Source organism: Rhinoderma darwinii, chromosome 6 (assembly GCF_050947455.1).
Source record: "Rhinoderma darwinii isolate aRhiDar2 chromosome 6, aRhiDar2.hap1, whole genome shotgun sequence".
Taxonomy (NCBI): Eukaryota; Metazoa; Chordata; class Amphibia; order Anura; family Rhinodermatidae; genus Rhinoderma; species Rhinoderma darwinii.
In genome coordinates, this window is record NC_134692.1 from 109,608,634 (window position 1) to 109,632,785 (window position 24,152).

The following is a 24,152-nucleotide window of genomic DNA, read 5'->3' on the forward strand; positions in this document are numbered from 1 at the left end:
GCCTCCACCACCGACCCGTGTAACCACCGAGGCTCCTCTCCCGGAAGCCCCGGCCCCCGAACCGCCGGTGGCAAGTACCCAAGCCCCTGACGCCTCACAACTGACCGACCGGTGGATAGGGTCGCTTTTAGGGAGGCCCAGCCTACGGATCCTTCCCTGTCCTCTGCCCGTAGCCTGGCCGATTGACCACCCAGTGGAGGGGCCCAGGCAGGGTTCCAGTGGGACAACGGGCTGTTGTACCGGGTCGAAGCCCAGACCAAGCCCGCGTCACCCTGGACCGCCTCCAAACAGCTGCTTGCTCTCCAAGCATACCGTGCACGACTGTTAGCCCTGGCCCACGATATACCCGCGGCGGGTCACACTGGGACCAGGTCCACCAGGGCCCGGCTCTCAAAGGCTTTCTTTTGGCCAGGGCTGACTGAGGACGTGCGGCGGTACCGAGCTTCGTGCCCTGTCTGCCAACGGGTGGCGGGGGCCCCGCGCAAGGTGCTGCTCAAGCAGCTGCCCCTCATCCGAGAGCCCTTCCAGCGGGTGGCCATAGATCTGGTTGGCCCCATTAATCCCCCCAGCCGAGGGTGAAAGCGTTACATCCTAACCCTGTTAGACTTCGCTACCAGATACCCGGACGCAGTGGCTCTGTCCTCCATAGATGCCGAGCACGTCGCCCAGGGACTCATGGACATCTTCAGCCGGGTGGGGTTCCCGCGTGAGGTACTCACAGACCAGGGATCTCAATTCCAGGGAGAACTCATGCAGGACTTCTGGAATCGGCACAGGGTGAGTTCTCTAAGAACCACCGCCTACCACCCCCAAACGAACGGACTGTGTGAAAGGTTCAACGGTACCCTCAAGCAGTTGCTACTCCGATACGTCCACTCGGAGGGGAGAGACTGGGACCGCTCCTTGCAGCAGCTTCTCTTTGCCTATCGAGAGGTGCCGCAGGAGTCTACCGGGCACTCCCCATTCGAGTTGCTGTTCGCGAGGCGGGTCCGGGGACCCTTGGACTTAGTCCGGGAAGGTTGGGAAGGGAAGTTTGCAAGCCCGGAGATCCCGGTAGTAGACTATGTGAGCCAAATGCGGGAGCGCCTAGCACGGCAGATGGATTTGGCCCATCAGCGATTGGAAGTAGCTCGAAGCCGTCAACGGGACGAGTACAACCGTAGCGCCCGACCCCGAGAGCTGGGGGTGGGGGAGAAGGTACTGGTCCTCGCGCCAGTACGAGGCAACAAGTTGCAGGCCAATTGGGCTGGACCGTACACTGTAGTGGGGCGACAGGGGACGACGAACTACCTAGTAGCCCACGACAAAGCAGAAAAGCGGGTACGGAACTACCACATAAACCGGCTCAAGGCCTATGTGGTAAGGGAGGTAGGAGCGGTCGCGATATGCTGCCCGCCCATGGACAACCCTGACGTGGACCGCATCCCTGACCTACTGGCAAAGGCCCGATGCCAGACAGGGCTGGCAGATGTGCAGCTTGAAGTCCAGCTATCGCGCTTGCAGAGTAGGGAGATGGGGGAGGTGTTAGCAGCCCAGGAGGCCCTGTTCACCGCGTCCCCCGGACGTACCTCCCTAGTCGCTCACGAGGTCGACACTGGAGGAGCCCGACCCCTGAGGCAGCCCGCGTTCCGAGTGGCTCCCTCAATGCTGACCGCGATGAGAAAAGAAGTAGAAGAAATGCTGGAGATGGGGGTCATTGTACCATCTCACAGTCCTTGGGCCGCCGGCGTTGTGTTGGTCCCCAAGAAGGACAAAACCACGAGGTTCTGTGTAGACTACCGGCGGCTGAACGAGGTAACCATTACTGATGCCTATCCGAAGCCCCAGATTGATGAGCTGCTCGATAGGCTGGGAGGGGCACGCTTCGTGTCCACTCTGGATCTCAGCAAGGGCTACTGACAGATTCCTCTGACCAAGGAAGCCCAAGAGCGCTCGGCGTTCATAACCCCGTTCGGCCTGTTTGAATTTACGTGCATGCCATTCGGGATGAAGAACGCCCCCGCGACCTTCCAGAGGGTGGTCGACCGGATCCTCGTGGGGTGTCAGGAGTTTGCCCAGGCCTACCTGGACGATATCGCTATCTTTAGCGAGACTTGGGAGGAACACTTGGGGCACGTGGCGCAGATCCTGGAGCGCATCCGGTACGCCGGCCTCACCATCCGCCCCGACAAGTGCCAGATGGGGATGGCAGAAGTCACCTACCTGGGGCACCGAGTGGGCAGCGGACAGATCCGCCCCGAGCCGGCCAAGGTGGAGGCCATTCTCCATTAGCCCCAGCCGGCCAACCAGAAGCAGGTTAGGGCCTTTCTGGGAGTCACAGGGTACTACCGAAAATTCATCCCGCAGTATAGTACCCTGGCCAAGCCCTTGACCGACTTGACGTCCAAAAGGTTCAGTCGACTGATGCCCTGGTCCCCTGTGAGGCGGCCTTCGGGAGCCTTAAGACTGCCCTCTCCACCTCCCCTGTCCTGGCTGCCCCGGACTTCCACCGGCGGTTCATAGTCCAAACCGATGCCTCAGACGTCGGGCTGGGAGCGGTACTGAGCCAAGTGGACCAGGCGGGCCACGAACACCCGGTCGCGTACCTCTCCCGAAAGTTGTTGGACCGAGAGAGAGCATACGCAACCATTGAGAAGGAGTGCCTGGCTGTCGTGTGGGCTCTAAAGAAGCTCCAGTCCTACGTTTATGGGAGGGAGTTCACAATAGTCACAGACCACAGTCCTCTCAGTTGGTTGAACCGAACCGCCGGGGACAATGGGCGTTTACTACGGTGGAGCCTGGCCTTACAATCCTATAACTTTACCATCTCTCATAAAAAGGGCCGGGACCACGGGAATGCTGATGGACTCTCTCGGCAGCAGGACACTGATGGGGGAAGACTGACAGCACCGGGCCCAGATCTCATCACTGACCCTACAGAGGGTCAGCAGGACTGATTCTGGATCTAAGCTGGGGGAGGTCTGTGGCGGAACGGGTGACGGTTACAGGCATTGTACCCAAATACAGGTTAAGCCTGCCGCAAACCATCGCACTCCAGCCATCCGGGTGCCATAGCTTAGATGGCGCCCGGTGCTAGATGGGGATATGTCCCCTCAAACTGCATTACGTTATGTTTGATAACTAGTTGATTTGTATTGTATTGTATTCAGTGCTGCTTCACTGTCCTCCCCCTCTAGGGTTAATCTTACACTGAAGGAGAATGAGTCACAGGCTGAGAGCGGGAACTTGTCTAATGTAAATAAGAAAAAGGAGGGGGCCTGTTTCCTGAGGGAGGGGTGAGTGAGGGATATAGTGGTGCTGGATGAGTTCTCAGTTAGTTGCAGCCCAGGAGAGGATGAGATAGCAGTGTGAGCTGCAGGTAGGGGCTGTCTACCTCAGAGATGGTACCTGACCTAGGGACAGTAATAGAGGACAAGTGCTGGAGTCCCATCTAACTAAGGAGGATCTGGAGACACCCCAAAGGATGAAAGGTACAGTGGAGAGACCCCATAGTGAGGTAGCCTGTCCCATCCAGCCCAGAGGGGAGAAGCAGCGATGCATTGGTTCTGTGTGTGTCTGTCCCTGTTAATAAACGCGCCGCTGTGGCTTGTCCCCTGTTAATCTGTGTCGCCTGAATCTATCGCCCACATTCTCTTGGCGTAAACCGACCCCCACTGACCCGGTTTCGCCACAGTCGTGCATACATATGGCAAACTGTGCACTGAAGAAAACCTCCAATCTTGCTGTCCATTATCCCAGGTTCTGTCGGGGTTCCAGTGTTTTTGACAGGGAACATAGTGCTGCTATTCTTGCTGTTAAAATACCTGAAGGCTTAAAGAGGCTCTGTCACCAGATTTTGCAACCCCTATCTGCTATTGCAGCAGATAGGCGCTGCAATGTAGATTACAGTAACGTTTTTATTTTTAAAAAACGAGCATTTTTGGCCAAGTTATGACCATTTTTGTATTTATGCAAATGAGGCTTGCAAAAGTACAACTGGGCGTGTTGAAAAGTAAAAGTACAACTGGGCGTGTATTGTGTGCGTACATCGGGGCGTGTTTACTACTTTTACTAGCTGTGCGTTCTGATGAGAAATATCATCCACTTCTCTTCAGAACGCCCAGCTTCTGGCAGTGCAGACACAGTCGTGTTCTCGAGAGATCACGCTGTGACGTCACTTCCCCAGGTCCTGCATCGTGTCAGACGAGCGAGGACACATCGGCACCAGAGGCTACAGATGATTCTGCAGCAGCATCGGCGTTTGCAGGTAAATCGATGTAGCTACTTACCTGCAAACGCTGATGCTGCTGCAGAATCAACTGTAGCCTCTGGTGCCGATGTGGCCGACACGATGCAGGACCTGTGAGTGACGTCACAGATCTGCACTGCCAGAAGCTGGGCGTTCTGAAGAGAAGTGGATGATACTTCTCATCAGAACGCCCAGCTAGTAAAAGTAGTAAAAACGCCCCGATGTACGCACATAATACACGCCCAGTTGTACTTTTACTTTTCAACACGCCCAGTTGTACTTTTGCAAGCCTCATTTGCAATAAATACAAAAATGGCCATAACTTGGCCAAAAATGCTCGTTTTTTAAAAATAAAAATGTTACTGTAATCTACATTGCAGCGCCTACCTGCTGCAATAGCAGATAGGGGTTGCAATATCTGGTGACAGAGCCTCTTTAATAGAACCCCTGAATGGTAATGTGAACAGAGCATAAATAAATCAAGAGGAGCTCCTATTGTAAAAAAAAACAAAAAAAAAAACAATTCACTGTGTATATGCAAGGTGCCTCGGTAAATGAGCTCCCCTGATGAAAAATAAAAGCCCTATTTGTCATGAAAAAATGCAAAAATCACTTTCAACCAGCACATATCAAAAGCCAGGAGATGGTGTCTGAAAAAGTAGTTAGCTGCTAAAATGTTTCTGATTGTAAGTTGAAATGTCATATAGATAATAATAATAATAATAATAATAATAATAATAATAATAATAATATATTATAATGTAATAAAACAATACAATATAACACTACCAGAATTTTACAATAAAAATAATCTTTACTACTGAACATACAAGTGAAAAATTGGACTGTGAAGAATAGATCCAGAGTTTCATATGTAAAAAATAACTTTTACTATATTCCTTACAAATATTGAACAGGCGCCACTATTTGACCCCTAACATTAGGCGGAAGCGTAGCTAGGTTCTCCGGCACCTGGGGCAAAGATTCAGTTTGGTGCCCCCCCCCAACCTTTTTCCCGACTTCTCCTTCCCCCTCGCCGTGTTTGTTTTCTCTACCAATCAATGACGTGTCATTTCTTTTCCACATTTCTTTTTATGTAACTCGAGCATAAAAACATTTGTACATTTTACAAGCAATATAGTTCTATACACAACACTAGAACCAAGCTCAGTACATATATGCAGCACCAGAACAAAGCTCAGTACATAAATACAACACCAGCACAAATACAGCTCAATTTAGTGCAACCCCTGCCGTATAGGTATGTACGGCGTAAAACTACAGCTCCCAGCATGGCCCGAACAATGGTAAGGATATGCTGGGAGATGCTGTATCACAAAAAATAAATCATATCATAATCATACCACCCATCATCTCGCTGCAGATCATACAGTGACTACAGTGCTGATTAGAGGCAGAATAAACATTTACATTAAGTGACTCACTGGTGACGTCTAAGATTCTAGATCTTTTTCTCCATCCGGTCCAGACCTCTATGATGACTTCTCCCGGTCACAGACCATTTCTGCAGTTTGCCGCTCAGATGTCTTCAGCTTCTCACTTTTCCAACATTTCTACACCTATAAATAAAGATAAAGTTCTCATTATATCACACACTACGCCCATAAATATAATAGCGCCATACACTGCACCTCTAATTATAATAGCACCATACACTGTGTCACACACACACACACACACATACACACACACACACACACACACACACACACCGTGCCTCCTATAGATAGTGCCTGCCATAGAGCCCCCTGTGGATAGTGCCCCCATATAGCCCAGCCCTGTATATAGTGTCCCACAAATAGCTCCCCCTATAGTGCTCCACAGATAGCCCACCCCTGTATATAGCCCCCCTGTATATATAGCTCATGCCTGTATATAGTACTCCACATATAGTCCACCCCTGTATATAGTGCTCCACAGATAGCCCACTCCTGTATATAGCCTACCTGTAGATATAGCCCACCCCTGTAAATAGTGCTACATAGATAGCCCACCCCTGTATATAGCCCCCCTGTAGATATAGCCCACCCCTTTATATGGTGCTCCATAGATAGCCCACCCCAGTGCCCCCACATGTAGATAGAGCCCCTCCCCCGTAGACAAAGCCACCCCTGTAGATAAAGCCACCCCCGTAGATAAAGCCCCCCATAGATAAAGCCCCCATAGATAAAGCCCCCCTGTAGATTAAGCCCCTGTAGATAAAGCCCCCCTTGTAGATAAAGCCACCCCTGTAGATAAAGCCCCCCTTGTAGATAAAGTTACCCCCATAGATAAAGCCACACACTTTTGTATTACAATAAAATAACAAACTATTCAAACTCACCTTAATCCCGTTCCCACGCCGGCCCGGCAGCAATGGAGACCTGCTCTCTTCTGCGCATGTCTCCTGGGGTTAAATGAAGCGTCTATGAAAGGCGCTGATTGGCTGGGCAGAATGACTTTCCCTGTCAGTCAGCGCCATTCAACGACAGAAGCGCGATACCGCTTCACTCATGGAAAAGCGCTGAATGGCCGGGCGTGGAACGTACCCGGCCATTCATTGCTTCTAATTGTACCTGTGTCCTATAGACGCAGGTACAATTATAGTGCAGGTGAGGGTGGCGCTGGCGCCCCCGTCTAAGTTGCGCCCAGGGCACTTGCCCAGCCGGCCCCCCCTTAGCTGCACCCCTGCATTAGGGCAGATAAGTTTCTTGCCACTGCAAGTATACTTGGGAGCTACGGAGCCGCGGCATGTCAGGGGAGGAGCGGCTTGACCTGGCGGGGAGACGCTGCGCATGTGCCAAGAGGTGGAGTCCGGCAGAAGCATCGGACGAAGGGAAGGTGAAGGAGCATTTGGAGTGCTGTGAGGATGTCGATGGAGGAATTGATGGAGTGTGTGCGGGCATTGGCGGCGGATCGTGGGCCTGCCTGGCTGGCAGCGCAGGTGTCCGGGATGAGGTCCGCAGCGGTGGATTCAGGGCGGCCGGTGAGGATTTCCAGGCAACCTGTTCGTTTGAGTCTCAGCTGTGTGCGGCCTACCAGGAGGCGCAGGAGCGTGAGCCCAGAGTGGCAGGCTGACGGGCGGAGACGTAGAATTGCAGGCAGAGAGGTGCGGCCAGAGTCAAGGCCGGCGTCTGGACGGGGTCTTGTGAGGAGTGGCACGTCGCCCATCAGAGAAAGGCAAGTGGTTGCTGTGACTGCCGGGGAGGGCCCGGTCCGGCCTCTCGCGGTTGGGGGTAGCCTGGCTGCATGTGATGGAGTGTCTGGTGGGGGTGGCGATCGGCCACCTGAAGTAACTGCACCCAGTTCGGTAGTGAGGCCCATGGACGAGGATGGGAGGGCTCCTGAAGCTACAGCCGGGGCCCCTTCCAGGAGCCTACCAGCTTTAAGGAGTCGGCGAGCACAGGATGATCGTTTGTCTGATGTACTCTTGTTTGCCCGTAGGATGGAAGTGGGGACCGGACCGGCGAGCCAATCTGCGACTGATGACATATACCGGAGATCAAGGACGAGGACGGTCAGCAGGGAGAGGAGTCGGGTGGATCGAGGAAGTCGTTTCACGGGTGCATCGAACAGGCGCAGCTCTGGAGGTTCGACTGGTCGGCGCAGTCTGGAAAATGCTGATAGAGGGGAATCGGGGAGGATGTCTTCGGCGTATGGTCGGGAGACCTTATCGCCTGTGCCGCAGGGTGGTCACTCAGTGTAGATGGACACCGCTGGGGAGAGTCATGGCGATCCGGGTCAACGGATCTTGGGGAGGCAGACGGATCTTCAGATGTCGGAGATCACCGGTGGACCAGGGGGTTGGGCTTCAGGAGGTGGAGGTGAGTGTTGTGGGGCATCTGGGGACTTAGTTAAGGCGTTAAGTGAAGTGAGGGATTTGCTATCGTCCCGGAGTGTCTGCGCAGACTCGGCGGTTAATCCTGGGGTGGTGGGGGCATGGGGGTCGGTCCCGGGTTCGGATTTTTTTTCCCCGGCGAGTAGCGGGGCGGATCCGGAGGAGTACTTGTCTCAGGTTGTGTTATCTTCTTTAGTGGGGGCTGTGGACACCACGGCCTTGGGGGTGGGTCGTGTGGCGGATGTGGGGGTACTTATTTGGATTTCTCAGGTCCTTTGGGGGCTCACCGGAAGACCAAGGCCCGGAAAAAGATTGAAAAGGGGGAGTACATGGAACTTTTTTCGCTATTGCTATTGGACGAGTTCCCGGAAACCAAGGAAGCTGACGGAGCGGAAAAGCAGAAGAAACGGGAGGAGGAGAGAAAACGTTGATACAGGAAGATTCCAAAAACTTTTGGGAATTGGTTGCGGGCTTTTTGTGTTTTTGCAAGTGTATGGGGCTCAAAATTCCCGGATAGGTGCGCGTCCTTGTTTTGCTACGTGGAAGGTATCTGGGATGCTTGTAAGACTTATGGGGGGTTAGTGTGGTGGCGGTATGACGAACAATTTTGTCAACGTTTAGCGTCTTGCCCGTCGATGAGGTGGGACAAATTGGACTTGCCATTGTGGATGCGGTTGATGATGGCTCAGAGCCCGTTCCCCTTTCAGCCCGGGGCCGGAGGACAGTCCTCCGGCCAAGCGGCGGTTAACAAGAAAAGGAGTTTGTTGGCTGTTTAACAACGACCAATGTAAAGCTGGGGGGTCATGTACATTCCGACATGAATGCTCTGGGTGTGGGGGTTCGCATCCCTTCTCCAGATGCTTTAAGCGCTCCGGAAAACGTATGGGGGAGTTTGGAAAAGGGGTGGACTCAGGTGAACCTCGGCGCGATGCTGTCGTGGTTAGGCCGGTACGGTAACAGACAGCATGCGACTTTATTGTAGGACGGGTTTTTGGATTCCTGGTAGTGGGGGGCGTGTGGATTTGGGTGGTTCGGGTAATCTCAAATCAAACTGAGCGCGGAAGTGGCTTTGGGTCGGATGGCGGGCCCCTTTTCACGCCTTCCTTTTGTGGATTTGCTCTTGTCCCCTTTGGGAGTGGTTCCAAAGAAGGAACCAGGGAAGTTTAGGATGGTTCATCATCTTTCCTTCCCTAGAGGGGCTTCGGTCAACGATGCCATAGATAGGGAACTATGTTCAGTGTCGTATGCGTCCTTTGATCGGGCCGTTGATTTTGTTCAGGAGGCTGGCCAGGGGGCTTTGTTGGCAAAGGCCGACGTGGCGTCCACTTTCCGCCTTCTCTCGATTCATCCCGAGAGTCAACATCTTTTAGGCTGTTTTTTCAGGGGGCTTATTTTGTAGATTTGTGCATTCCGATGGGTTGCTCGTTGTCATGCTCCTACTTTGAAGCTTTTAGCACATTCGTGTAGTGGGTGGTTAAGGAATCATCAGGTTGTGATAGCATCATTCATTATCTTGATAAATTTTTATGCGTGGGGCCGGCGGGATCCGGCATTTATCGTCACATTCTGGACACGATGATGACTGTTGCTCGGAAGTTTGGCATTCCGATGGTGGAGGACAAGACGGTGGGTCCTGTTTGACCTTTCTGGGATTGGAATCGGATTCGGTAGCAGAAGTTTGTCGTCTGCCGTAAGATAAATTGTCAGATCTAAGATGCGCGATAGCGAAACTTTAAGGCCTCAAGAAAGTGAAGCTGTAGTCACTTCAATCTCTTTTGGGTAAGTTGAATTTTGCTTGCCGGGTCATTCCAACGGGGAGGATTTTTAGCAGAACGTTTGTGCAAGGCAACCTCGGGAGTGGCGGCTCCCCATCATTATGTACGAATCACCAAGGATCACCGGGAGGATCTTCAAGTTTGGGACGAATTTTTGGTATCTTTCAACTGGGTTTTGGTTTTTCAAGCGAGTTTGGTGGACTCAGTGGAGTTGGGTCTTCAGACTGATGCATCCAGTAGTGTGGGCTTTGGAGATCTACTTGGCGCTAGGAGGTGCGTGTCAAAATGACCCTCATCCTGGTCCGGTTCTTCTCTGCTGAGGAATTTGACCTTTTAGGAGCGGTTTCTGATTCTAGTGGCGGTGCATGTTTGGGAGGAGGAATTCAGGAATAGGCGGGTGGTGTTTCTGTCAGACAACATGGGAGTAGTACATGCGATTAATAATTTGTCTTCTGGTTCTGACCCGGTGGTTCGTTTGTTGAGGGTGTTGGTATTGCAATGTTTACGTTTGAATGTGCTGTTTCGGGCAAAACATGTGCCCGGGGTTTTGAACGTTGCAGCTGACGCCCTTTCCCGTTTTCAGTGGGAGTGCTTCCCGGGAGGTGGCGCCAGAGGCCGAGGAGGTCGGATGCTCCTGCCCTCCCTGCCTGTGGTCCGTGGTCATTCCGTGATGGACGAACTGCTGCGGAATTCCTTGGCGCCTTCTACTTGGAAATTTTATGCCAAGGCCTGGGGTTAATTTACGGCTTGACGAAAGGAGTTTTGGAGTTCGGAAGGACGGCTGGAGTGTCTCATGGATGCTCTTGAGGCTTTTGTGGTACACTTGGTCGAATTGGGGGTGTCGGCACCTGGTGTGGAACGGAATTTGTCAGCCCTGGCCTTCCACTTTGAATTGGTGGGATGGGATGATGTAACCACAGAATTTCAGATACGGCAGTCCGTGAAAAGGTTGAGGCACCAAAAGAAGTCAGTGGACACCAGGCGGCCGATTACGGTGAATCTCTTGGGCAGATTGATTGGGGGCTTGAATGGGATTTGTCTGTCGGGGTATGAGGTGAGGTTGTTTTCGGTAGTTTTTTCTTGGGCCTTTTTTGGGGTTTTCGGGTAGGGAAGTTGGTGAGCGACAGTAGGACCCGCCCTGGGGGTATATGGATGGAGGACGTGTAAAGGAGCGAGGGGGTCGTCAGAATATGGTTATGGGGGTCAAAACGGATCAACTCCACAAAGATCTGCCCAGTGGCCAATTTCGAGGGCTTCCTATGGTCCCGTGGGGCTGCTATTCTGGCTAGGCTGTTCGTCCTTGAGGATGGTTCCCCTCTTTCGCATTACCAACTTTTATTGGTACTCAGGAAAGGTATTGGAAAATTCGGGGGCAAGGAAACAGAATTTGGCACACATTCATTTAGGGTAGGGGCGGCTACGGAAGCGGCTCGCCTGGGGCTTGGAGTGCTAGGGCTAAAACGAGTGGGCAGATGGAAGTCCAGGGCGTACAAACGTTATGTTCATCCTGGGCGGGTGTGGACTCCTGTGGTTTAGTGGGGTATGTTGTGTGATTGTGGGGGCATTATGCTGGCTGGCGTTGGTGACTTTGCTTTTGTTCACAGGCTCCTCTCCGGCTGTGGCGTGGATCGTCCGTCAATCTTTTATCTACTGGGCTCATCGGAGAGCTGTAGTAAGACTGAACGGAGAGCGTCTTGATTTTCCAATGGAAAAGTTGGATTTACATTGGTTTGGCTACAGGGGCCTCCGGTGGGACGACGTGGTGAACGAAGTGATTCGTCTGGCAAGAATGGTTGGCCATCCGAAGATATTGGTGTTACACGTTGGAGGCAACGATCTGTGACAGTGGACTCAGAGGGATCTGCTTCGAACCATGAAGAGGGATGTGGTCCGCCTGCTGGGATTGTTGCCTGGAGTTTGTTTGGTATGGTCAGAGATGGTGCCTTGGAAGGTGTGGAGATATGACAGGGACTTTGGGGCATTATTTCGGTCCCGTGGCAAGGTTAACAAGGATATGGCTTCTTTTGTGCGTCTCCTTGGGGGTGTTGTGGTACGTCACCATCTGTTGGAAGGTGGGATGACTGGTTTGTTCCGTCCGGATGGGGTCCATCTGATGGATGTAGGCTTGGACATATTCAACATAGGGCTGCAGGATGGCCTGGAAGAGGCCTTGGCGATGGTTGGGGGAGCGCAGCCAGCCTGAGGTGTTATACGGCTAGCTCTTGGCAGGGGGTTAGTCAGCATTCGGTGTGTGATAGGCTAAAAAAAGGAAGTCTAAGCACATGCTCACTCAGTTGTAAACTGGGTGGGGCATGAAGAGCATCCCCTTCCGGGTAAAATGTTTAATTTTATGTTAATTATGTTCATTTATGTTATAACAGGTTATGTTATATGGCTGGCTAACGTTTTTTTGGGGTATCTGTACGGATGTACAGAGAGAGGTTGTAAGTAATAAATCGCCTTGGCCAGAGTTTTATTCCAACATATGTCTCTGAGTATTTATTTAGGTTGGTTAGTTAATAAAGGAGCAAGTTATCCCATTCACCGGTCATGGGAGCTACGGAGCCGCGGCACGTTGGGGGAGGAGCGGCTTGACTGGGTGGTGAGACGCTGCGTATGCGCCAAGGGGCGGAGTCCGGCAGAAGCGCCGGACGAAGGAAAGGTGAAGGAGCGTTTGCCTGCCTGCCCACCTTGTGGTGAAGGCAGAGGAGGAGACATTAAGGGGGGGGGGATTTATGTTGTTTATGGGGATCTGTTTGCAATTGTCGGGTTTGTTTGTGTTCGGTATGATGATATAAAAAAAACAAAAAACTGTAGATATAAAAAAAAAATAATGAATGATAATAAATGGAAAGAAAGTGGAAAATGCAAACTTACGCCTGAAAATTGGTGTCAATTTACGATTTGTACTTTGTGTTGGTGGCCTTACACTTGCTTATAGTTCTGCTTGTATGGGATGGAGTAACTTTGCATTGGGCTATTCCGATTGTGGGATTGAGGGTTTGTGTGGTTTTTGTCAAGGCAGGGGTTAGTCAGCATGGGGGGGTGGTAGGCTGAAAAAAGGGAGTCCGAGCGCATACTCACTCAGTTGTGAACTGGGTGGGGCATGAAGACCATCCCCTTCCGGGTAAAATGTTTAATTTTATGTTATGTTAATTTATGTTAATTTATGATTGGTTTGGATAACAGGTTATGTTATATGGCTGGCTAACGTTTTTTGGGAAATCTGTACGGATGTACAGAGAGAGGTTGTAATCAATATATTGCCTTGGCCAGAGTTTTATTTCCACAAATGTTTCTGAGTATTTATTTAGGTTGGTTAGTTAATAAAGGAGCAAGTTATCCCATTCACCGGTCATGCTATTGCAACTATGCTTTTTCTGAAAAACCTTTTCTGAAAGTTGAGACAGCCTTTATTACCTGTTTGAACACCTATAGACTCTAGGTAAAGCTGGTTTTGGCTTATCTCCCCTGAGGAATCCTTTGGCCGTGAGGAAATGCGTCGGGAGGATTTTTAATAACTTAAGGCCCCATGCACACGACCGTAAAAAACCTCAGTTTTTGCGAACCGCAATTGCGGTCCGCAAAAACGGACCCATTCACTTTCATTGATCGCGGACACCTTTCCGTAGCACTACGGAAGGGTGTCCGTGCCGTGGAAATGTTCCGGGAATTATGGAACATGTCCGTTCTTTTGCATTTTGCGGGCCGTGCTCCCATACTTTGTATGGGAGCACGGCCCGAAAATGCGGCTGTCAGTCGGCGGCCGGCTGTGCCCGCAATCGCGGGTCATGATTGCGGGCACGGTCATGTGAATGGGGCCTAAAGCAGAGATTCCTCAATCCCTTTCCAGTGATAAAAAACGGATGACATCTAAAAACTGAACGGGTAGGGGGGCATTCCTTTTTTCCATAACGTCATTCATACTAAGAAATATACAAAATGGGACATTTGTGGAGCCCCCTTCGAGAATGCATTTATTTATGAGAATAACCTTTCTTGGTGAATATTGCTGTCTGTCGATGCAATGTGACCTGCAGAAAAATTCTCAGAAAACATTTTCTGAATTTATATTACGGTATATGAGATGCAATGTAACTTGCTAAAAATCAATGTGTGAACATACATTATTTGAATGTGCTAAAGAATTGATATTTGAACATACAAAAATTGATGTTTGAACATACATCACGTAAATCTGCCATGCTGCTATAATTAATGTTTGTGTGTCAGTATTTTTCTATACAAATATTTTTAAGGAATATAGTTATTTTTTATATATAAAACTCTGGATCTACTCTTTTTTCTGATATATATTACGGCTGGGTTCACACAACCTATTTTCAGGCGTAAACGAGGCGAATTATGCCTCGTTTTACGTCTGAAAATACGGCTCCAATACGTCGGCAAACATCTGCCCATTCATTTGAATGGGTTTGCCGACGTACTGTGCCGACGACCTGTCATTTACGCGTCGTCGTTTGACAGCTGTCAAACGACGACGCATAAAATGATTGCCTCGTCAAAGAAGTGCAGGACACTTCTTTGAAACTTAATTTGAGCCGTTCTTCATTGAATTCAATGAAGAACAGCTCAAGATTACGGGCGTCAAAGACGCCTTGCAAAATGCGAGGAGGAGCTTTTACGTCTGAAACGACGCAGCTGTTTTCTCCTGAAAACAGTCTGTCATTTCAGACGTAAAAGCAAGCAAGCGTGTGCACATACCCTACAGAGGACTGCAACAAACCGAGTCCAGGTGGTGGACTGTAGACCACTGAATCATATGCTATAACTGTGAAGAATAGAATGCTTGATCTCCTTGTGACATATTCTATTATTTAACTTTAGAGTTTGCTTTTGTCAGATTTATAGCAGATTCTGAGACATCTACTGTCATGAGTCCAAAGCACGTTTTAAATTCTAAAAGGAACCATAAGAAACGCTGCACTGGTCACCATACTCTTTAATTTTCATGCAATTATTTTGTGGCTTCTTTAATTACTATAATAGAAGAATACTATACAAACCACAAGAATGTTACACTATGGGATCCTACGTATTTTAGAATTAAGAACATTCTAACATTACGCGGTCATTATATAGTATGCAGAACAGATATTTAGCCTTTAATGCACCATGTGCTAACCAGCATGTTTATTCCCATGGATGTGTTGCTTGTAACTGGTCATAACTGTGATCTCACACAGCTTGATGTTTAATCCCTTGGTGGAATAAACATCTTAAGGGTACATGCACACGTTGCTTAATTTGATGTGGAAATTTCTAATCAAACCAGTAGGTAAACACAGGTAATTCCGCAGGTAAAATCCGCACATAATAGCTGAAATTCTTACTAAAAGAGCAAAAATAAATTAACCCCTTCAGGACCAAGCTAATTTTGGCCTCCAGGACCAGCCCCATTTTTTCAAATCTGACGTGTCACTTTATGTGGTAATAACTTTGGAATGCTTTTACCTATGAAAGGGATTCAGAGATTGTTTTCTCGTGACATATTGGACTTTATGAAAGTGGGAAAATGTGATCCATAAATTCATTGCTTATTTGTGAAAAACACCAAAATTTAGATAAAACTATTATTTTTCTAAATTTAAATGTATCTGTTTGTAAAACCGATAGTAATACCACCCAAATATAGTTACTAATTAACATTTCCCATATATCTACTTTATGTTTGCATCGTTTTTTTGAACGTCCTTTTATTTTTCTAGGACGTTACAAGGCTTAGAACTTTAGCAGCGATTTCTCACATTTTTCATAAAATTTCAAAAGGCTATTTTTTCTGGGACCAGTTCAGTTCTGAAGTGGCTTTGAGGGGCCCATATATTTGAAACCCTTATAAAACACCCCATTTTAAAAACTGCACCCCTCAAAGTATTCAAAACAGCATTTAGAAAGGGTTTTAACCCTTCAGACATTTCACAGGAATTAAAAAAAAAAAAACACAGAAAAAGGCCATACTTACAAATGGACACAGCCAGGTTAGAAACGCCGATGGAGTGTGAGCAGGTGCTTTAAATAATAATAGCCACTCCCACTAGTCTTGAGGGAAGTGGTGTGTGTGGTGCATGGGATGTGTATTAAGAAATAATAAATGAATAGTGTGTGTGCAAGTGTAATACTATAAGTGAAATATAGTGGGCAGTAATGAGAAGTGCCTCAATAGAAATAAATGGATAATGGAATTAAAGCAACGTAGAGGTGAAGTTTACAAATTTCATCTTTTTTGCTGAAATTCAACGCAATAAAAATTTTTCTTTAACACATAGTTTTACCAGAGAAACGCAACTCAATATTTATTGCCCAGATTCTGCAGTTTTTAGAAATGTCCCACATGTAGTGTGGTAATGGACTGAATCACAGGCCTCAGAAGCAAAAGGTGCACCTAGTGGATTTTGGGGCCTTCTTTTTTTTTTTTTTATATATAGTTTAGGCAGCATGTCAGGTTTGAAGATGTTTTGTGTTGCCAAAACTGTGGAAACTCCCAAAAGTTACCCCATTTTGGAAAAGACACCCCTCATGGAATGCATATAAGGCTATAGTTAGCATTTTGACCCCACAGTTTTTTTGCTAAATTTATTTGAAATAGTCTGTAAAAATGAAAATTTATTTATTTTCAGAATAAAGGAGAAAAAGCACCCAAACATATGTAAAGCAATTACTCCCGATAACTGCTGTTTAGACCCACGGCAGGGCTCAGAAGGGAAGGATCACCATTTGAATTTTGAGCGCAGAGTTTGCTAGAATGTTTTTTTGTGCCATGTCACATTAGCAACGCACTAGAAGGACCAAAACAGTTGAAACCCCCCAAAAGTGACTACATTGTGGAAACTACACCCCTCAAGGAATTTTTCTAGGGGTATAGTTAGCATTTTGACCCCACAGGTTTTTTTGCTGAATTTATGGGAATTTGCTGAAAAAACATAGAATTTTCAAAGAAATAAAGGAGAAAAAGCACCCCAACATTTGTAAAGAAATTTCTCCCGAGTACGGCAATACCTCATATGTGGTCATAAACTTTTGATTGGACACATGGCAGGGCTTAGAATGTCAGGAGCGCTACTTGGCATGCAGACTTTGCTTGATTGGTTTTAAGGCACCATGTCGCATTTGCAGAGCCCCGGAGGTACAGTGGAAATCCCTGAGAAGTGACTCCATTTTGGAAACTACAACTCACAGGGCATTCATGTAGGGGTGTAGTGAGCTTAATGACCCTTAGAGGTGTTTTATAGATTTTATTAGAATTAGGCAGTGAAAATGAAAAATTACATTTTTTACAAAAAAATGTAGGTTTAGCTCCGAATTTTTTATTTTCACGAGGGGTAATAAGAGAAAAAACACACACAATTTGTTACTCAATTTCTCCCGAGAATGGCCATACACCATGTGTGGCCCTAAACTGCTGTTTGGGCACATGGCAGTGCTCAAAATAGAATGAGCGCCATTTTGCTTTTAGAGCGCAGATTTTGCTGGATTGGTGTATGGGCGCCATGTCTCATTTGCAGAAACCCTGAAGTACCAGAGTGCAGTAGAAACCCCTGAGAAGTGACACCATTTTGGAAACTACATCCCTCAAGGCATTTACCATTTGCATGGACATATGACAGGGCTTAGGAGTGAAAGAGCACAATTCGCATTTGAGGCCTATTTTGGTGACTTTCACAGCATTGGCCCACAATTGCAGGGCTCTGAGGTCAAATAGTAAACAAAATCCCCAAATATTGACCTCTATTTTGGAAACTGCACCCCTCAAGGTATTTTTTAAGGGGTGTAGTGAGCATTTTGACCCCACAGTTTTTTTTTATGTATTCGAAATGAATGCTGATATGCCATTTAGTGCCCAATATCTCATAAACTGTTAAGCGGGTTCTCCCGGCTATGGTGATGCCATATATGTGGACGTAAACTGCTGTTTTGGCACGATGTAGGGTTCAGAACGATAGGAGCGCCATTTGGTTTTTGGAGTGCAGATTTTGCTTGGTAGTTGTTCTGTTTGGGGTATTCTGGTATTTCAGATTATAATGTGGGGGCATATGTAATCTGGGCAAAGTACGTCAGGGCATAATAAGAGGGTATAATGATGTAGTAAATTCATAATAATCAATAATAAGATGTGTGGACAGTGTCGCACTGTTAAATGGTGCCCAATCTTATCCCCCTTTTGGAACGATCTGCAACTTTTGTGTCGCCATAGTCTGAGAGCCAGAACTTTGTTATTTTTTCTCCACCGGAGCTGTGTGAGGGTTTATTTGTTGCGGGATAATCTGTAGTTTTCATTGCTACCATTTTGGGGTACATGCAATATTTTTATCACTTTTTATTACATTTTATGATGTTCACCGTGCGCTATAAATTACATATTTACTTTATTCTGCGGGTCGATACGATTACGGCGATACCATATGTATATAGTTATTTTTTATATTTTACAGCCTTTGCACAATAAAATAACTTTTTTTTAAAAAATCATTTATTTTTTTATCACCATTTTCTGAGAGCCATAAGTTTTTTATTTTCCGTCCAAAAATGTGTATGAGGTCTTGTTTTTTGCAGGATGGGCTGTAGTTTTTATCCGTACAATTTTGGGCTACATGCAACATTTTGATCATTTTTTATTCTGTTTTGGGAGGGGTGGTGACCAAAAAACAGCGATTCTGGAATTGTTTTTTTATTTGTAATTTTTTTTACGGTAATTTTATTTGCGGTGCAAATAACGTGGTATCTTTATAGTTTGGGTTGTTACAGACGCGGTGATACCAAATATGTGCACTCTTTTAAATGTTTTCAGTTTTTTCCTATAATAAAATACTTATTATGGGAAAAAAGGCAGTTATCGTGTTAGGAAAACACATGCTCCCTTAAGGTCGCTATGACGACTTCTCTAGCTTCTTGGCGGTTCTTCCTTTGCCTTCGGCCTAACTCTTTTCCCTGTCCGTCTGACAATTAGCTGTGGGGTTGCACTTATGCCTGTCTTTTCCACCTGTCCTTTGCTTGTGAATTTCCTTCTTTGATTTCTAATCAAGCATCTGACATCACCTGCACTTTTGATTCTGGACCTGGTGTACACTGACCGCGGCTGGTCTCCCGTTAACTCTCTGCTTACTGATTTTGATTATCCGCTCCCAGCCGGTTTTGACATTTTGCTATTCCTGATATCCACTTGCCTTCTGTTTTGAACTTTCAGTTACCCTCTGGCTGTCTGGTTTCCAGCTCAAATTTGCCTGCATTGCACCTCTCGTCCCAGACTGCACTCTGCTAAGACAATCTGGGTTCTGAGCAGCAAAATCCATCCCACCTTGCGATCAGCTCTGTCGAACACCTCAGAGTAGCCTTAGACGCTGTAGATCAGAGTGGTTGCGGATTTGGGGTTGCGGTTTACGTGCACGCTCTCTCCTGGCAGACTCCAGCAGCCTTGAGGTAATCGCTAACATTACATATTGTTTTCTTAACTTGAAACTTTTTTACATTTTTATTAACTTTCTTTTAACTTTTATTTTTGTCCCACTAGGGGACTTAAAGGCATGAAGCCCTGATTGCTATTCTAATACACTGCACTACCTACATTGTGCAGTGCATTAGAGCTTTCAGTTATTCACTGACAGCAAGCTAATTAGGCTTCCGTACTATGCAGACCAGGAGGCCTCTCTTGCCATAGCAACCATCGGCACCTCCGCCGGGGCCGATGGTTGCTATAGCGACCATCGGGTGTGATCTAACCACCTAGATGCAGCGATCACACTTGATCGCTGCAACTAAGGGGTTAAACGGCCAGATCGGAGGCTAGCTCCGGACCCGGCCGTTACTTTAGGGAGTCAGCTGCAAAAAACAGCTGAGAAGAGCAGATCTTTGTGGCCCTGATAGTAAGCATTCTAAGGGGTTGATCGGCAGGATCGGAGCCTAGCTCCAGTCCTGGCCGTTACAGCGTGATGTCAGTTGTAATATACAGCTGACACCTGTTGGTAATGGCGCTGGCTCAGCCTCTGAGCCCGCTCAATCACCATCACTTACAGTTATGTGAGAAAGTGCTAACACATTAGCACTAACAATGTAACTGTACGTGATTAGGCGTGAAGGGGTTAAACATTAAAGGGTTTGTCTCCTGAAGACAACCCCTGTCCATATAGACATCCAATAGAGGTTCCCTTGTGATCCCCTTCTATGTGTCAAAGCTGTCCCCTCTCTAGTGGACTTGAGCTGCCCATATATTACATAAAGGCAGGGGTGGGTTCCGGCCGGTTCGCCCTGATTCTCCTGAACCAGTTATTAAAATTACAGCCCATTCGGAGAACCTGGATGAAGCAGGAACCCGGCACCGGTCCCCTGCACTCAATTGTATCCATGTCCTTAGGACTTGGATACAATTGATATGTCTAGCGCTGCCTGGTAAGGCACAGGATGCCTCGCCATTTGGTGCTTTAGCAATAATGCAGTCAGGCCGATGACGACATCGCGCCTCTGCGTCGTTCCGCTGAATGAGGCCTGGCGTTGCTGGAGGACGGCGCCAGAATGTGGACAGGTGAGCATGTAATGTAATGTTTTTGTTTTTTTTACTGTGGGCAGTGTTGGGTTCCCTATCTATTGGATACTCTACTGGGGGCCCTATCTATAGGGAACTATATGATGGGCCCTATCTATAGGGGGCATTATCTACAGGGGACTCCACAGGGGGCACTATGGACAGGGGACGCTACAGGGGGCAGTATCTACAGTGGGCTCTATGGGGGCACTATCTACAGGGGGCTCTATCTACAGGAGGCATTATGGGGTGCAGTATCTACAGAGGGCTCTACAAGGGGCACTATCTACAGAGGGCTCTATGAGGGGCAAGATCTACAGGGGACTCTGAGGGGAACTATCTACAGGGGGCATTGTGAGTGGCACTATATACAGGGGGCACTGTGTGAGGTGCTTTACTTTGCAGTGTTTAACACAATTTTATTCATGAGCATAGTGTTTGGTACTATTATATTCAGGGGCACAGTGTATGGTACTATTATATTCAGGGGCACAGTGTGTAGCACTATTATATTCAAGGTCACAGTGTATGATACTATTATATTCAGAAGCATAGAATGCGGCCCCATGAGAATTTTATCTTCGTTTATAGGCGTGGAAATATTGGAAAAGTGAGCAGCTGAATACATCTGAATGAGAAACTCTGCAGAAATAGGTCATGGCCACGAGGCGTTGTCATGGAGGTCTGGACCCGATGAAAAAGAAAAAGAACGACTCCAATCTGAGAAGATGTCACCTGTGAGTTTCTAAATGTAAATGTTTATTCTCCTTGTGACTGATAAGTACTGTAGTCACTGTATGATCTGCAGCGAAATGATGGGTGTATCGTTCTCTTTTGTGAAACAGCAACTCCCAGCATATCCTTACCATTGTTCAGGCCATACTGGGAGCTGTAGTTTGATCTCTGTACTTGTGCTGTATATATGTACTGAGCTTGGTTATGGTGCTGTTTTTTGTACTAAGCTTGGTTCTGGTGCTGTATTTATGTACTAAACTTGGTTCTGATGCTGTATATATGTACTGAGCTTGGTTCTGGTGCTCTGTATATGTACTGAGCTTGTTTCTGTTGCTGCATTTATGTACCGAGCTTTGTTCTGGTGCTGTATTTATGAACTGAGCTTTGTTCTGGTGCAGTATAAATGTATGGAGCTTGTTTCTGGTGATGTATTTATGAACTGAGCTTTGTTCTGGTGCTGTATTTTTGTACTGAGTTTGGTTCTGGCGCTGTATATATGTACTGAGCTTGATTCTGGCACCGTATCTGTACATTAGCCAGGAGATTTGTCATGGTTTACTGCACATGCAGCACTGTCCTCCACCCTTCTCATAGTGAACATCCTAACTAGATGGGCTGAGCACGCTTAGAATATTGAATGTGCGCATATAGGTCTATACTTAATGGGTAACTTTAAAATAATTTGTGGGTAGGTAGGTATGTATGCTTATATAATTTTTTAGTGTGGCAATACAGTTAAACATTCTGGACAGGGAATTTGTTTATTTAGAGTCCACTTTAATATAGGATGTATTTGGAATATTGTAATTGTTTTATTTAATTATTAGAATAATTTTCCATGGTGCAATACACCGGATAACACACCACGACCCTCCTCCCACCGCGTATGTATTTATCGACAAAACAGAGAACTTGTTGCTAAAAATTTGATTCCCACCCCTGTATAGAGGGGCATTCATCTGAAATATCTGGCTGGCAGCATAGGTTCTCATCTGAAAGGGGTTGTCTGTGATGAGACACCGCTTTAAAACACATTGTGCTGCACAAGCTGAGAAGAATTTGTATGATGATACGCATATCACTGAAGATTGTCCACTTGTCAATTTAAAAAAAATAAAAAACCCTTTAGAAATATATGGATAATGTAGAGCTTATTTCCCTAAATTACTGCATTCTCAAACCCAAATATGACCCTTTCATGAAGGCTACACTATAAACTGACCAACAGCAGCATACTTCGTTGAGGGTCTAATTGTTCTCATTGGCATATGCTATAGAAATAGACAAAGCTTCTTTCTAAGATCCAACATAGCCAATACCCGCTGTCTCATAACAAAATGTTCTACCGGGAAAGTTACCAAATCCTTGTCCTTTCTTGCTAACAAACATTTTCTAAATTCCATAACATGGCTCTTTTAAATGGCAATATTTGTTCTCAACAAAAGTGTTCCCATAAATTCATGTCTTTTATTTTTTTCCTGAAAATCTAAATGACATTTTCAAAGACAAAAAGTCTAAAAAGTATATGATCTATTGCAACTATAATAGAAAATGAAACAACGTTGCAAATAGTATTGATTAAAAGCATGCTACCGTTTTGTGTCTACAGCTCCTATGAAGAACTAAGTGCCTCAATGGCTACATACTACAAACAAACCCTGTGTAATCTAATCCTAATCTAATTCCATCTGCTTACTTTTTGCTAACATACATGTAGTTACTAAAGAACAATTGGTTGCATGGGCGTACATACCTTTTAATCAAGTTGTATTATGTAACAGCCGAAACATGGTGTGATTGCCGAATCTTATATAAATAAATTGGATAATAAAAACCTATAAAACTTTCTAATGTAGTGTATGTTCAAATTCTTAATAATTTTTTATATCACTGTTTGCTGTTGTTGAATGAAAACCTTGCTGCAGTTTCATACAATGTTTCAGAGAAGACAACTCTGTGTGAGCTAAGGAAGCTAGATCAATGCAGTTTTGGAGCAATGTAAGGGTATGTTCACACGGCCTATTTACGGACGTAAATCGGGCGTTTTTGCCCCGAATTACGCCCGAAAATAGCTCACACGAGGCGTATATTTACGCGCCGCTGTCAAATGACGGCGCGTAAATTGACGCCCGCGTAGAAGAAGTGACCTGTCACTTCTTTGGCCGTAATTGGAGCCGCTATTCATTGACTCCAATGAATAGCAGCGCTAATTACGGCCGTAATTGACGCGGCGTTCAAGCGACTGCACATGCCGGTACGGCTGAAATTACGGGGATGTTTTCAGGCTGAAACATCCCCGTAATTTCAGCCGTTACGGACCCCCGCCGTGTGAACATACCCTTAAGGGTATGTGCACACGTAGTGACCAAAAACGTCTGAAAATACAGAGCTGTTTTCAAGGGAAAACAGCCCCTGCTTTTCAGAAGTTTTTTGAGCAACTCGCGTTTTTCGCTGCATTTTTAACTGCGTTTTCGCGGCGTTTTTTACGTCCGTTTTTGGAGCTGTTTTCATTGGAGTCTATGAGAAAACAGCTCCAAAAACGTCCAAAGAAGTGTCCTGCACTTCTTTTGACGAGGCTGTATTTTTACGCGTCGTCGTTTGACAGCTGTCAAACGACGACACGTAAATGACAGGTCGTCTGCACAGTACGTCGGCAAACCCATTCAAATGAATGGGCAGATGTTTGCCGACGTATTGTAGCCTTATTTTCAGACGTAAAACGAGGCATAATACGCCTCGTTTACGTCTGAAAATAGGTCGTGTGAACCCAGCCTAATGTGTTTTTTTTTTAAATTAATAATTGAATAATAAACACTTCTGTACATTAAAGGATATGTAACCCTTTGCACTCAGTTGGTTTTTAAAAAAAATAAAACAATGTAGAATGGGATTTTAAGCAAATTTTAAATTTGTTTTTAAACGAAATTTTTTTAAAAACTTTTTGAGATACAGCTCCTATGAATCCTGTATAAATAGAAGCTGTATCTTGCCGACAAAGCCAAATCCGTCAGATCAGCAGGACTGACAGCTCGGTAGAAAGCC